The sequence below is a fragment of the Manis pentadactyla genome, chromosome 4 (genome assembly GCF_030020395.1).
Source record: "Manis pentadactyla isolate mManPen7 chromosome 4, mManPen7.hap1, whole genome shotgun sequence".
Lineage (NCBI taxonomy): Eukaryota > Metazoa > Chordata > Mammalia > Pholidota > Manidae > Manis > Manis pentadactyla.
The window spans coordinates 41,151,700-41,166,982 of record NC_080022.1 but is presented as its reverse complement, the minus strand read 5'-3'; the positions used below and the strand labels follow the sequence as shown (position 1 = coordinate 41,166,982).

Below are 15,283 nucleotides of genomic sequence, written 5' to 3'. Positions count from 1 at the left end.
TAGCTGGGCAGTCAGGCCCAGACACAGCTGTCATATGATGGCACAGGGACACAATATGGATCTGGAACATAGTAGGTACTCAATAAATATTAGCTGAAAGAATGAATAAAATGCTGGCTGGCGGTTCAGGGAAGATTTTGTGAAGGAAATGGCCTTTGAACCAGATCTTGAAGAACGTATGAGCCTGTCTGATGGAGAACGTGTGTGGACTGAATTTCAAGAGTGAAAGAGCTGGGTGCTTGATGACAGGAGTGGAGTGATGAAGTCAGAGAGGAGTAGCAAGAACTTCTTCATTCCTGTGGTTTGGTGCCTGGTGTAATTTCTGGGCCTTACAATCTTCTGTTTTGAGAAACTTGCCTTTGTAGAGGAGGAAAAACTTTACTTTCTTAGAGTCTTTAGTTGGGCCTGAGAATGGAATTGACATAAGACAGATTAACCGGAGAAATGTATTTGTTTTATGCCACACAGGGGCCACCATAAGAAATGAAGACTGAACCAAGCAGCAAAGCCTAAACACATTTACACTAGGTTGAACAAAGAGAGGCAACTGTGGAAAAGTAAAACATACAAGGAAGCAAAAGGAATTAAGAATTATTTTAACAAGGTCTTTTGTGCAGAATTTTCTCCCTCAATTTTCCATCTGTGGTGATAAGAATGTTTCTTTTTTCCTGGTAGATGGAGGGGAGCTCTCACATAGGAGTTTTATCACTTATATTCAGGGAGAAAAGGGGGAGATCAGAGTGTTCCTTTTTTATCTGCTCTTTTCCAAGAGCCTTCAGCTCAGAACAATCTGTATGCCAAAGTGGCATTTTTGGAGGTGGCATATTTTGGCTCCCTTCACCTTTATACCCATTTTGATACCATTAAGAGTCTCCCCGTCATGAAAAAGAGCAAGGCTTCAACTGTTGAGCCTGCGCATTGTCTGGGAGCTGGCAGGCTGATGTGGGGGGCGATCTGTTTTCTAGGGATGCTGGTCTGCTGTGAGCATTGTTGCTGACCAGTGTTCTCTGATTGGTCAGGCATATGTTCTTTCAATAGTTACACATTTTCAAATATCACCAGATAAAGATACTGATTTTCATGCAAAACTTGAGGGAAAGAGTAAACAAAGACTATCATTTAAGTGTTTTGTTAAAGCTGCTTTTACTTTTGTTAAATTTTTTGTTTTTATTTTTATTTTACAAACAAACATTATTTCAGAAATTAAGGTTACTTAACAAGGAAAAATGCATGCATGATTCCACCCATTGTGCACCCAGACTTGGAAATTTTTGTTTCCTTTCAGAACTTGTCTTTTGAACACCTCTGTCCTGCCACTGAACCATATTCCTCCAAATGAGGATTTTAAAAATTCTGATTATATATTTCATCTTAAAAAGTAACAGATGGTTTAATGTAAAAAAGTTGGAGTCTATGAACATATTAAGAATATTAAAATTGCCTATTGTTCCCACATCCAGAGACAACTGTGCAATATATATCTTTCCTTCCAGCTCTGTGTTCTTTTGTTGACTGGTTGGTTTGATTTTGAGTGAAGACAGTTTAGTTAATCACACTCCTCAGTACATGCACTTTATCATCTTAGGTCAGTGATTATACTTTAAAATTTTATTTGTTATTTACTTTTTCCTTTTTATTCCCTACCCCTTCCCCAAATAGGCAACTAAGTTCTATTTGGTGTATATCTTTTTGTTTTTATGTTTTAAAAATATATTTGTGTATATATATATATATTTATGTGTTTTTATAAAATGTGATTTTTCATTTTGTATGAATGTATTTTTAATTTATGTAAATGGTATAGTATTTAAATCTCACTTTGTCATGTTTTTCACTGAGTGCTATGTTTTTAAGAAAGTCCTATATATACACCCAAACCATTGTTTCTGATTGCTGCATAACGCTTCATGAATAACATATACCACATTTTAGCTAACTACTCTCCATTGGTAGCCAGGTTGCCTTCAAATCCTCACCATAATAAATAACTGCAAATAATTTAATAAACATTTGTGTGTTCTGTACAAGAATTTCTTTGGGTTGTATCCTGGAGCAGAACCATGGGCTCAGAGAGTACTTACTTTGCATAATTTACATCAGGTTGCTTTCCACAATGGCTATACCAGTCCCTACTCACCATGTGCAGAGTTCCAGCATTGCCACAATGCCACCAGCTGGTATTATCAAACATTCTGATATTTGTGGTTTAATAGAAACAAAAGGATAGGACATTGCTGTTTTACTTAACATTTATCTGATTTGTTTTGAGCCTCTTTTCATATGTCTTTCCATTTAAAAATTTCCTTTCTGAGTTTCTGTGATATGACTGCCCTTGCACTGTTCACCATGTAAGAACTTGTTCACCATGTAAGAACTTGTTCGTTATACTTCAGAAGATTGGAGACTGTTGAGGGTTAGGCTTGGGGTTGATTAATGACTGTGCATTGAGTCCCCTATACAGAATTCTATTGTTGTTAACAACCATTTGATCAATAAATATGAGAAATGCCCTCTCAAAAAAAAAATTTCCTTTCTGTTCACATCTTATACTCATCTTTTTCCTTTTTGTTATCATTAATCTACAACTACACGAAGAACATTATGTTTACTACAGTCCCCCCTTCACCAAGTCCCCCCAACAAACCCCATTACGGTCACTGTCCATCAGCATAGGAAGATGTAGAATCACTACTTGTTTTCTCTGTGTTGCACAGCCCTCCCCATTCCCCCCCGCCACATTATACATGCTAATCATAATACCCCCTTTCTTCTTCCCCACCCTTATCCCTCCCTTCCCTCCCATTCTTCCCAGTCCCTTTCCCTTTGGTAATTGTTAGTCCATTCTTGGGTTCTGTGATTCTGCTGCTGTTTTGTTCCTTTAGTTTTTCCTTTGTTCTTATATTCCACAGATGAGTGAAATCATCTGGTATTTGTCTTTCTCCGCTTGGCTTATTTCACTGAGCATAATACCCTCTAGCTCCATCCATGTTGTTGCAAATGGTAGGATTTGTTTTCTTCTTATGGCTGAGTAATATTCCATTGTGTATATGTACCACCTCTTCTTTATCCATTCATCTACTGATGGACACTTAGGTTGCTTCCATTTCTTGGCTATTGTAAATAGTGCTGCAATAAACAAAGGGGTGCATCTGTCTTTTTCAAACTGGGCTGCTGCATTCTTGGGGTAAATTCCTAGAAGTGGAATTCCTGGGTCAAATGGTAAGTCTATTTTGAGCATTTTGAGGAACCTCCATACTGCTTTCCACAATGGTTGAACTAATTTACATTCCCACCAGCAGTGTAGGAGGGTTCCTCTTTCTCCACAACCTCTCCAACATTTGTTGTTGTTTGTCTTTTGGATGGCAGCCATCCTTACTGGTGTGAGATGATATATCATTGTGGTTTTAATTTGCATTTCTCTGATAACTAGCGATGTGGAGCATCTTTTCATGTGTCTGTTGGCAATCTGAATTTCTTCTTTAGAGAACTGTCTGTTCAGCTCCTCTGCCCATTTTTAAATTGGATTATTTGCTTTTTGTTTGTTGAGGTGCGTGAGCTCTTTATGTATTTTGGATGTCAAGCTTTTATCGGATCTGTCATTTATGAATATGTTCTCCCATACTGTAGGGTACCTTTTGGTTCTATTGATGGTGTCCTTTGCTGTACAGAAGCTTTTCAGCTTGATGTAGTCCCACTTGTTCATTTTTGCTTTTGTTTTCCTTGCCCAGGGAAATATGTTCATGAAGAAGTTGCTCATGTTTATGTCCAAGAGATTTTTGCCTATGTTTTTTTCTAAGAGTTTTATGGTTTCACGACTTACATTCAGGTCTTTGATCCATTTCTAATTTACTTTTGTGTATGGGGTTAGACCAGTGATCCAGTTTCATTCTCTTACAAATAGCTGTCCAGTTTTCCAGCCCCGTCTGTTAAAGAGACTGTCATTTCCCCATTGTATGTCCATGGCACCTTTATCGTATATTAATTGACCATATATGTTTGGGTTAATGTCTGGGGTCTCTATTCTGTTCCACTGGTCTGTGGCTCTGTTCTTGTGCCAGTACCAAATTGTCTTGATTACTGTGGCTTTGTAGTAGAGCTTGAAGCTGGGGAGCAAGATCCCCCCCACTTTATTCTTCCTTCTCAGGATTGCTTTGGCTATTTGGGGTGTTTGGTGTTTCCATATGAATTTTTGAACTATTTTTTCCAGTTTGTTGAAGAATGTTGTTGGTAATTTGATAGGGATTGCATCAAATCTGTATATTGCTTTGGGCAGGATGGCCATTTTGAGGATATTAATTCTTCCTAGCCACGAGCATGGGATGAGTTTCCATTTGTTAGTGTCCTCTTAAATTTCTCTTAAGAGTGTCTTATAATTTTCAGGGTATAAGTCTTTCACTTCTTTGGTTAGGTATATTCCTAGGTATTTCATTCTTTTTGATGCAATTGTGAATGGAATTGTTTTCCTGATTTCTCTTTTATTGGTTCACTGTTAGTGTATAGGAAAGCCACAGATTTCTGTGTGTTAATTTTGTATCCTGCAACTTTGCTGTATTCCGATATCAGTTCTAGTAGTTTTGGAGTGGAGTTTTTAGGGTTTTTTACGTACAATATCATTTCATCTGCAAATAGTGACAGTTTAACTTCTTCTTTTCCAATCTGGATTTCTTGTACTTCTTTGTTTTGTCTAACTGCCATGGCTAGGACCTCCAGTACTATGTTAAATAACAGTGGGGAGAGTGGGCATCCCTGTCTTGTTCCCAATCTCAGATGAAAAGCTTTCATCTTCTCACTGTTCAGTATGATGTTAGCTGTAGGTTTATCATATATGGCCTTCATTATGTTGAGGTACTTGCCCTCTATACCCATTTTGCTGAGAGTTTTTTTCATGAATGGATGTTGAATTTTGTCGAATGCTTTTTCAGCATCTATGGAGATGATCATGTATTTTTTGTGATTCTTTTTGTTGATGTGGTGGATGATGTTGATGGATTTTCGAGTGTTGAACCATCCTTGCATCCCTGGGATGAATCCCACTTGGTCATGGTGTATGATCCTTTTGATATATTTTTGAATTCGGTTTGCTAAATTTTGTTGAGTATTTTTGCATCTATGTTCATCAGGGATATTAGTCTGTAGTTTTCCTTTTTGGTGGGGTCTTTGTCTGGTTTTAGTATTAAGGTGATGTTGGCTTCATAGAAAGAGTTTGGGAGTATTCCTTCCTCTTCTATTTTTTGGAAAACTTTAAGGAGAATGGGTATTATGTCTTCTCTGTATGTCTGATAAAATTCCAAGGTAAATCCATCTGGCCCAGGGGTTTTGTTCTTGGGTATTTTTTTGATTACCGCTTCAATTTCTTTGCTCGTAATTGGTTTGTTTCATTTTTGAGTTTCTTCCTTGGTTAGTCTTGGAAGGTTTTATTTTTCTAAGAAGTTGTCCATTTCTTCTAGGTTTTCTAGCTTGTTAGCATATAGGTTTTCACAGTAGTCTCTAATAATTCTTTGTATTTCTGTGGAGTCTGTTGTGATTTTTCCTTTCTCGTTTCTGATTCTGTTGATGTGTTTTGTTTCTCTTTTTCTCTTAATAAGTTTGGCTACAGGCTTTTCTCCTTTGTTTATTTTCTCAAAGAACCAGCTCTTGGTTTCATTGATTTTTTTTTCTATTGTTTTATTCTTCTCAATTTTGTTTATTTCTTCTCTGATCTTTATTATGTCCCTCCTTCTGCTGACTTTAGGCCTCATTTGTTCTTCTTTTTCCAGTTTCAATAATTGTGATGTTAGTCTATTCATTTGGGATTGTTCTTCCTTCTTTAAGTGTGCCTGGATTACTATATACTTTCCTCTTAAGACTGCTTTCGCTGCGTCCCACAGAAGTTGTGGCTTTGTGTTGTTGTCATTTGTTTCCATATATTCCTTGATCTCTATTTTAATTTGTTCATTGATCCATTGATTATTTAGGAGCATGTTGTTAAGCCTCCATGTGTTTGTGAGCCTTTATGTTTTCTTTGTACAGTTTATTTCTAGTTTTATACCGTTGTGGTCTGAAAAGTTGGTTGGTAGGATTTCAATCTTTTGGAATTTACTGAGGCTCTTTTTGTGGGCTAGTATGTGGTCTATTCTGGAGAATGTTCCATGTGCACTTGAGAAGAATGTGTATCGTGTTGCTTTTGGATATAGAGTTCTATAGATGTCTATTAGGTCCATCTGTTCTACTGTGTTGTTCAGTGTCTCCGTGTCCTTACTTATTTTCTGTCTGGTGGATCTATCCTTTGGAGTGAGTGGCATGTTGAAGTCTCCTAAAATGAATGCATTGCATTCTATTTCCTCCTTTAGTTCTGTTAGTATTTGTTTCACATATGCTGGTGCTCCTGTGTTGGGTGCATATATATTTATAATGGTTATATTCTCTTTTTGGACTGAGCCCTTTATCATTATGTAATGTCCTTCTTTATCTCTTGTTACTTTCTTTGTTTTGAAGTTTATTTTGTCTGATACTAGTATTGCAACACCTGCTTTTTTCTCCCTGTGGTTTGCATGAAATATCTTTTTCCATCCCTTGACTTTTAGTCTGTGCATGTCTTTGGGTTTGAGATGAGTCTCTTGTAAGCAGCATATAAATGGGTCTTGCTTTTTTATCCATTCTGTTACTCCGTGTCTTTTGATTGGCAAATTCAGTCCATTTATATTTAGGGTGACTATTGAAAGATATGTACTTATTGCCATTGCAGGCTTTAGATTCATGGTTACCAAAGGTTTAAGGTTAGCTTCTTTAGTATCTTACTGTCTAACTTAACTTGCTTATTGAGCTGTTATAAACTCTGTCCGGTGATTCTTTATTTCTCTCCCTTCTTATTCTTCCTCCTCCATTCTTTATATGTTGGTTGTTTTATTCTGTGCTCTTTTGTGTTTCCTTTAACTGCTTTTGTGGGTAGTTGACTTTATTTTTTGCCTTTAGTTAGTATTTGGTTGGTCTGCTTTCTTTGCTGTGATTTTATTTTCTCTGGTGACATCTATTTAGTCTTAGGAGTGCTCCCATCTAGAGCAGTCCCTCTAAAATACCCTGTAGAGGTGGTTTGTGGGAGGCAAATTTCCTCAACTTTTGCTTGTCTGGGAATTGTTTAATCCCTTCTTCATATTTAAATGATAATCGTGCTGTATATAGTATCCTTGGTTCAAGGCCCTTCTGTTTCATTGCATTAAATATATCATGCCATTCTCTTCTGGCCTGTAAGGTTTCTGTTGAGAAGTCTGATTACAGCCTGATGGGTTTTCCTTTGTAGGTGACCTTTTTCCTCTCTCTAGCTGCCTTTAAAACTCTTTCCTTGTCCTTGATCTTTGCCATTTTAATTATTATGTGTCTTGGTGTTGTCCTCCTTGGGTACCTTCTGTTGGGAGTTCTGTGTACTTCTGTGGTCTGATCAATTATTTCCTCCCCCAGTTTGGGGAAGTTTTCAGCCATTATTTCTTCAAAGACACTTTCGATCCCTTTTTCTCTCTCTTCTTCTTCTGGTACCCCTATAATGTGGATATTGTTCCTTTTGGATTGGTCACACAGTTCTCTTAATACTGTTTCATTTCTTGAGATCCTTTCATCTCTGCGTCAGCTTCTATGTGTTCCTTTTCTCTGGTTTCTATTCCATCAATGGCCTCTTGCATCTTATCCATTCTGCTTACAAATCCTTCCAGAGGTTGTTTCATTTCTGTAATCTCCCTCCAGACGTCATCATTTAGCTCTTGCATATTTCTTTGCAGCTCCGTCAACATGGTTATGACCTTTATTTTGAATTCTTTTTCAGGAAGATTAGTCAGGTCTATCTCCTTCTCAGGGTTAGACTCTGTGATTTTGGTCTGCATCAAATTCTTCTGCCTTTTCATGGCAATAAAGGTATTTGTGCGGAGCTGGCGCATTTGTCTGCTGGGAGAACATCCCTTCTTGCTGGTTTGTGGTCTTCCTCTCCTGGGAGAACAGCAACCTCTAGCGGATTCTGCTGGGTAGCTGTGCACAGACAGGGCCTCTGATTCTTGCCCGGCCACTGTGGAGTTAAGCTCCGCAGTTGCTGTGGGTGGCTTGGCTGCCTCAGGCTGCTGCTCCAATATGGCAGAGCTGTGTTGGAGGGGAAACAGGAGGGAGGCTGTTTATCACCATGAGGGGCCTCCAAGCTGCACTGTTGCCCAGGGGGTTAGGGTGCCCGGAGTTCCCTGGGATTCCCCGCTGCTGGGCTAAATGTCCTGGGATGCTTCCATCCAGCTGTGGGGTCCCTGTCCCTTTAAGACTTTCAAAAAGCACTCGCTTTCTTTGTCCTGGGGGCACTGGCTGTGGGGACCCGCTCACAGGTCTTACTGTCCTGTTTCCCTAGTTTCCAGCACCCCACGCATGCACTGTGTGTCTGCGCTCTGGTCCAGATGGCTAGGGCTGGCTATTTAGCAGTCCTGGGCTCCCTCTCCCTCCCCGCTCCAACTCCTCTCCTCCCGCGGGTCCTGCTGGGTCACGGCTTGTATCGTACTCCCTTCGTGAGGCGCTGGGTTCTCGCAGGTGTAGATGTAGTCTGGCTGTTGTACTGTATCTTCTTGTCTCTCTTTTAGGAATAGTTGTATTTGTTGTATTTTCAAAAATATATATGGTTTTGGGAGGAGATCTCCGCTGCCCTACTCATGCCTCCATCTTGGCTCCCTCTGTTACTCATCTTTCTTTAGAGATTGTTGCCCTCTTATTTGCAAAAATTTTGTGTATTAAATATTTCAAATATCTTTTCCCATTCTCTTATCTAGTTACTTTGTCCACAGTGTCTTTTGTTGAATGAGAATCCTTATAGTATATAATAATATTATTGTCTTACAGTCTGTGCTTTTGAAGTTTTGCCTTTCCCTTCTCTTCAGTCACAAGCTATAATAGTTTCCTTTTTTAGAATAATTTTACTTTTCACATTTACTATGTCTTTAATCCCCCTAGAATCTGACTTTGTATAAAGGTGTAGAATTGTTGAAATACTGTAATTTTACTATTCAAGATTTGTCAGTTTCTGAGAGAGAATATTAAAATCTTCAGGCACAATTATGCATGTACCTATTTCTCCCTGAAATTCTATATATTTTAAGACTGTATAATTAGGTGTATCACCTATGTTCTGTTGCATTTATGTGTTTGCCTATTGTTTCTTTTATGAAAATACAATTACTTTTTATTACTTGTTATCTTTTGAGACTAAAATTCATTTTTGACATAATTAAGATCACAACCCAGTTCATATTTTCCTGGTGTATCTGTTTTCATCTTTTATTTTTAGTGTTTCTTTTTCTTTATGTTTTAAATGTATCTCTTATAGATAATTTATTGTTGGATGAAAGATTTTAAAATCCAGTTGGTGAGATTAATTTATTTTCACTTAATATAATTACATACAGTAAGATTTAATCCTATCATCTATTTAACATATACTCTTTTTTTTAATTTAACCTCCACTTCAACTTTCCATTGCCTAGGCTGAAGTTTCTTCTGTGGGTTTAAAATTCATACATAATATTTTTTTCTTGTGGTAGCTTTAAATGTCAGACTCATACCCATGAGTTTTAGAGAGTTCTGCCATCTCAACAGTTTAAACGAAAGTTCTAAGCTTGACATTCAAAAATCTGATGTATCATATATATATGTTGATCCAAACACTGTTGCTGAATGGAAAGCACTTGATTTCCAAAGGAAACGCTGGGTACCATTACCAAAAGAAGTAGGAATGGAGGAAGGCAGACCATAAAACAATATATGTCCACTTCTTCATATTAAATCAACTTCTTTAAGCTTCAGTTTTCTTCATCTGTGAAATGGCAATGATAATACCTATGTCAAGGGGCCAAATTGGGTAATAGATATGAATGTCACTTGGGAATCATAAAATACTGTACAAATTTATTTTTGCTCTTGCATTCCTCACATGGTATCATTTCTTTAGATGTTCGTATTTATCTGTATAGTTACATGGAAAATTATCATCCTAGTCAGTATTCTCTCTAAAGTGTGCTGATGTCTGATTTTTCCAAAGAATGATGAATGGGCAAGATGCAGTGTAACTCTGGGGGGAAATTCACAGGGCAAAATACCTTTGAAACCAAAATCAGTCAAAGGGAGAAATAAAATGAGAGAAACCTGTTTATTTCTTACAAGCAGTCGTCTACTTCTGCTCTCTCGTGTCTCTCACGACCTGGCTGCAAAGGAAAGGACTCCACCCAACTTTTCTGGTCCAGATATGCCCTCACGCGCCCTTGTAATTACCTATTGATATGGAGATAGACTACTTCTCTCCACCCCTTGGAAACACCTAGTGATATGAAGATGCTCAAAGGCCAGGTGAGAGATTCTGGAAATATTGCAATTTTACCCACATGCAGGATCATATTTGACATGGGTGTCAGCTTCTGCCCAAAGAGTCCTGAAGTTGCAGGCAGGGTGACTTGCTAGTAGACTCGCTAGACTATACATAGCTGAACGTTTGGTGCAATGGTGCGAAACTGGACTTCAGTTCCTTCTCTACCACAAATTAGATGTGTGACCTTAGGCAGATCATTTAAATCCTCTGAGACCGAAAAATGGAATCATAAGATTACATGTAAAATGCCCAGGCCTTGGAAAAAGTCTTAGGCTTGTCAGACACCAATTCAAATCTCTTTATTGAGCACTGCTCCTACATTATGGCTAGGTTGAATGCAGGTTCTTTCTCTTCTCTGAAGTACATTGAGATTCACTGTGTTTCCTTAGAGAACAACTGTTGTCCTCCTCAAGGCCTTCTATGTCTTTAGAATTTGGACTGGGAATACTTACCAACAGGATAGAGTCTCACAACAGATCCTGTTCTTTATAGATAACTGAAGTTCTAATTCTTCTTTTTTCACATGTGAAGAATTAGATTCAGTCTGAACTGAACGATGTAGCTGCTGTATTTACTGGAATAGGTTCTTCTACCACATCATTTTCATAAACCTCTAATAATCCCATGAATTAGGTACTAAGATCCCCATTTTACAGATAAGGAAAAAGAAGGTCACATAAATTCAGAAACCTGACTAAGGTGACATAGTAAATAAGGAGAAAGGAGTTAGGCTAGTGTAATGCAAGGTGGGTGGCCTTTAGAGTCAGACAGATCTAAATCAGGATCTCAGCACTGTCATTTACTAGATCTTGAACTTTGGCCCTGTGACCTAATTTCCTAAATCTGTTTCCTTGTCTGTAAAGTCAGGTAATATCTACCTTACCCAAATTTTGTGAGGTTGAATTGAAAGAGTGCCTGGCACATGGTAGGTGCTCTAAATCCTTAGGCACTTGACAGGTGCAGAGACTACGGAGCCCACCCACAGCACTGTTTTAGAAGGAACTTCAGTCATCATCCAGCTTCTTGAGAACACGTTGGGCATTCAAACAGTTGGCCTCACAAACTCTTGGGCTATGGTTCAAGATGACAGTCCCAGGAAGGAAAAGAGGCAGCAAGATACAAGGAAAGGAATCTAGAAACCTGGGATTTGGTGCAGGCTCTTATTTAGTGTGTGTGTGCCTTTGGGCAAGTCACATTACCTCTCTGAGTCTCAGTTTCCTTACTTGTAAAATGGAGATAATATTCTTTGCCTCACAGGGTTGCTGATGGTACAAATGCAACAGATGGATGCAAACATTCCTTTTTCAGTTTTAGAAAGGCTGTGTAAATATGAGTTTCAATCTGTGTTTACTATTCTCCTCAAAGGGAGAGTGACCAGAACTCAAGATTACCTGAGATCTGCCCCCTAAAGAGCAGTTGTCGGGGACCCGTCCTTCAAGTGAGGTCTGATTAACCACTCCTGCTGCGGCTGTGACCTGCGCTGTCAATCACCGCACCTGCTGCATCCTCAGCCCTGCAGAAAGGCAGTCACGCCCTGTCCAACACAGCTGTTTAGATCAGGACTGGGAATCTGACCCAAAGGCAAACAACCCATGAGCTTGCCAGTGACCCACAAGTATGTCCTGACTCCTAAAAAATGAATTGGACAAATCAGTATTCATCTCTTAATAATTCAAGTTGGGAAATGTGAGGTAACTGAGGCAATTAGTAGCAATAAAGTCTATGATAAAAGGCTGTAAAGAGAGGCTATGAAGTTGAATAGGGGTATGTGCAGGTGAAAATGGAGTCCAGGCTGTGACAAGCCAAAGTTACGAGGAAGCAGAAATCATGAGTAAACAGAAGCGATGAGTCAGAAAAAGATGCTATGTGTTTATTTAACAAATGTTTCTAGAGTTCCTTCTATGAACTAGACACTGTGCTAGGCTCTGAAAATACAAAAGTGACTAAGACAGCCTCTGCCTTCACATGGAATTGTGAAGATTAAATATATATATAAAGTACTTACACTTAATTTTAGTGGGAAAGAGACACAAAACAAGTAGACAAACAAATAAATAATTATAAATTATTTCCAGGGCTAAAAAGAAAACAAATATGGGGTTGAGGAAAATAAAAGAATCAAGACTGACTCCCAGGTTTCTGGCCAGAGCAACCAGGTGGATGGAGGTGATATTCACTGTGAGAGAGGAGCCTAGGGGAAACAGGTTTGGCAGGGAAATTAGGAATGCTATCTTAGATATGTTAAACTTAGTGAGAGATTCAGGTAGATGTCAGTCAGAGAGTTGGTTATGTTTGGAGACCAAAAAAGAGGTCTGGGATGAAGATAGGAATTCAGAAGTATAATCAGCATTTGAAGATGTAAAAATGTTCAGGTCATCTAGGAAGAGAGTATACACAGAGAAGTGAAGGGAGAACTGAGGAGCAACAAATTTTGGGGTTGTTGAATAGACAAGGAGAATTAGTCTGCAAAGAGAGAGTAAAACACAGAACTGCGTGTGGTATCAGAAACTGAGAGAAAAGTGTTTCAAGAAAATTGGAGAGGTCAGCAGAGTGTAGAAAGGTCAAATAAGGATAGAAAAATATTGATCACCAGATAAACATTACAAGAATACTTTCAATGAATTGGGGTAAGAGGGTGGCTAAGTAAACATCAAATAGGTTGAAAAATGAATTGGAGGTGTCCTTGCTTTGATAGCAGATATACTAAAACTGGAACAATACAGAGAAAGTTGGCATGACTCCTACATAGAGATGACACACAAATTAGTGAAGCATTCCTTATGTTTGTGTATGTATTTACTTTTGGACAATGTTAGCTTTTACCTATTCAAAGGAAAATTGAATCAACAAGAATGAAAGGGATCCTAAAACTGAACAAATAAACAAAAACAAATAAGCCTGACTACATTTAAATATGTAATATAAACACTTTGAAGGAAAATAAAAAACTGATCCAAATAACTGGAACATAGTACTTTGACTTTATACCCTTAGTTGAAAGACAAAACTGCAAACACATCTTGAGCCTTATTTTATAGATGGTTTTCTTTTGTGAAATGGTCATAGCAATGAAACTAGTTTGTGTGTATCATAACATTGAACAACTGAACAAAGACACTGATGCCTTTAGGAGTCAGAGTGCTCACTGTGGGAAGAGGGAGATGTAAATACAGAATGGGAGAAAGAACCCTGTGGTGTTGGATTGGAATTAGAGGTACCAGTAATGAATTCATGATTAAAAATAGTTGACCTGTATTAAGTTGCCATTTTTCCTCCTTGGCTCTGTTTACTTAAAGGGACTAGTAGCAATTAAACTCCAGATAGCAATAAGCATATCTAGTGCCCAGATCTTGGTTTCTAAATACCATTCCCCACTGAAAGGGGAGATCTTTGGAGAAATGGATGATTTTCAAAGTTAGATAGAGAAAGTAAAAAATAAACCTGGAACATCACATTATACTAAAAAGCAAGTGCTAAGAAAAGAGAAATGGGTATGTGTTAAAAGGACACAGGAGCCAGTTCTAAGGGGCTCTCACTAGCCAAATTTGGGACAAGTTGAACATTAAACTGAATAACGACAGTAATGGATTACAATCTCTTAAACAAAATAGAATCTATGAGTCTATACTGAACATTAAAGTGAATAATGAAAATAATGGATTTTAGCCTATTAAAGAAAATCCATGAGTCTATACTGTAATAATAAATATGTAACTAAATAAGAGAGAAGGGAAAGATTTTGCTTGTAGTAGACTGTCATCTAAAAAATGTAGATGAAATCATAAGAGTTATAAAATCACCATTTTGTAACTATCTGAGTAACTGATTCAGGCAAGAGTTATCAAGGAGTACTGAAACCTTTGAGTAAAAGTTGGAAGAGGAACAATATATTTACATAATCTCAGAGTACCTCTTCACAGATTACTCATTATTTACATAAAAAACTCTAACTTTGCAGTGAAAACAACCTGGCAGATACCACCTTAACCAGCTGATCAAAGTGAACACTATCAATAATGCGTTCATACTTGGGTAGTAATCCTGCCTCCTTCCTGCATCCTACCAAGAAATGGACAAATGTAAATCTAATCACAAGGAAACATGAGACAAAAACAAATAAAGGGAAATTCTATAAAACGCTGGTCTGTACTTTTCAAAAACCTCAATATCTTGAAAAACAATGAAGAACTGGGCTCGTTCTAGATTAAAGGAGACTAAAGAATCATGACAGTTAAATGCAATGCATGATTAAGGATCAGGCACTGGATCAGACCCTGCATCAGAGGAAAAACTGTTATAAAGGACTTCATCAGGCCAATTAGTAAACTTTGAATATGGACTGTATATAAGGATTACATTAAAATTAAATTTCCTGAATTTGATCATCATATTGTGGGGGTGATAGGTAGTTGTATGAGAATGTTCTTGTTCTTAGAAAATAAACACTGAAGTATTTGCGGCATTAGGGGTAAGTACCAAAATTCAAACAGTTCAGAAAAAAAAACTCCATACAGCCATAATATGCCTGCATGCATACGCATATGTACACACACACAGAGATAAAGAGATTATGGCAAGATATTAACTTCTTATGGATCTTGGAGAAGATTATATGGTAATTCTTTGTAACGTTATTGCAACTCTTCTGAAAATTTGGATTTATTTTAAAGTAAAATGTTAAAAAATAAATTGAAGAAGAAGTAGAAACAGTATGTAAATAATCCTTTTGAGAAGTTTGTGAAGGAAGCAGAGAAATAGAACTGGAGAGAGTCAGGGTTATAAAATAGTTCTTTAAGGATAGGAGAAATTAGAGTCAGTTTGTATGCTGATAACAATAATAGGCCTCAGCCCTACTTTTTTCAGTAGGAGAGATTGCATTAGATACACAGGCCCTCAAAGGCTCCCCTACCTCTAGACCCTGTGAGCTCC

The 15,283-nt window shown here is 37.8% G+C and overlaps 1 non-coding gene across 1 annotated transcript; it reads left to right on the top strand.

Annotated features, from left to right (window-relative positions):
- The first annotated feature begins 13,037 nt into the window (after nt 1–13,037).
- On the top strand, nt 13,038–13,140 carry LOC118916375 (U6 spliceosomal RNA). Its single transcript, XR_005026357.1, has one exon. It is a non-coding gene; the product is annotated as a U6 spliceosomal RNA (small nuclear RNA).
- The last annotated feature ends 2,143 nt before the right edge of the window (nt 13,141–15,283 follow it).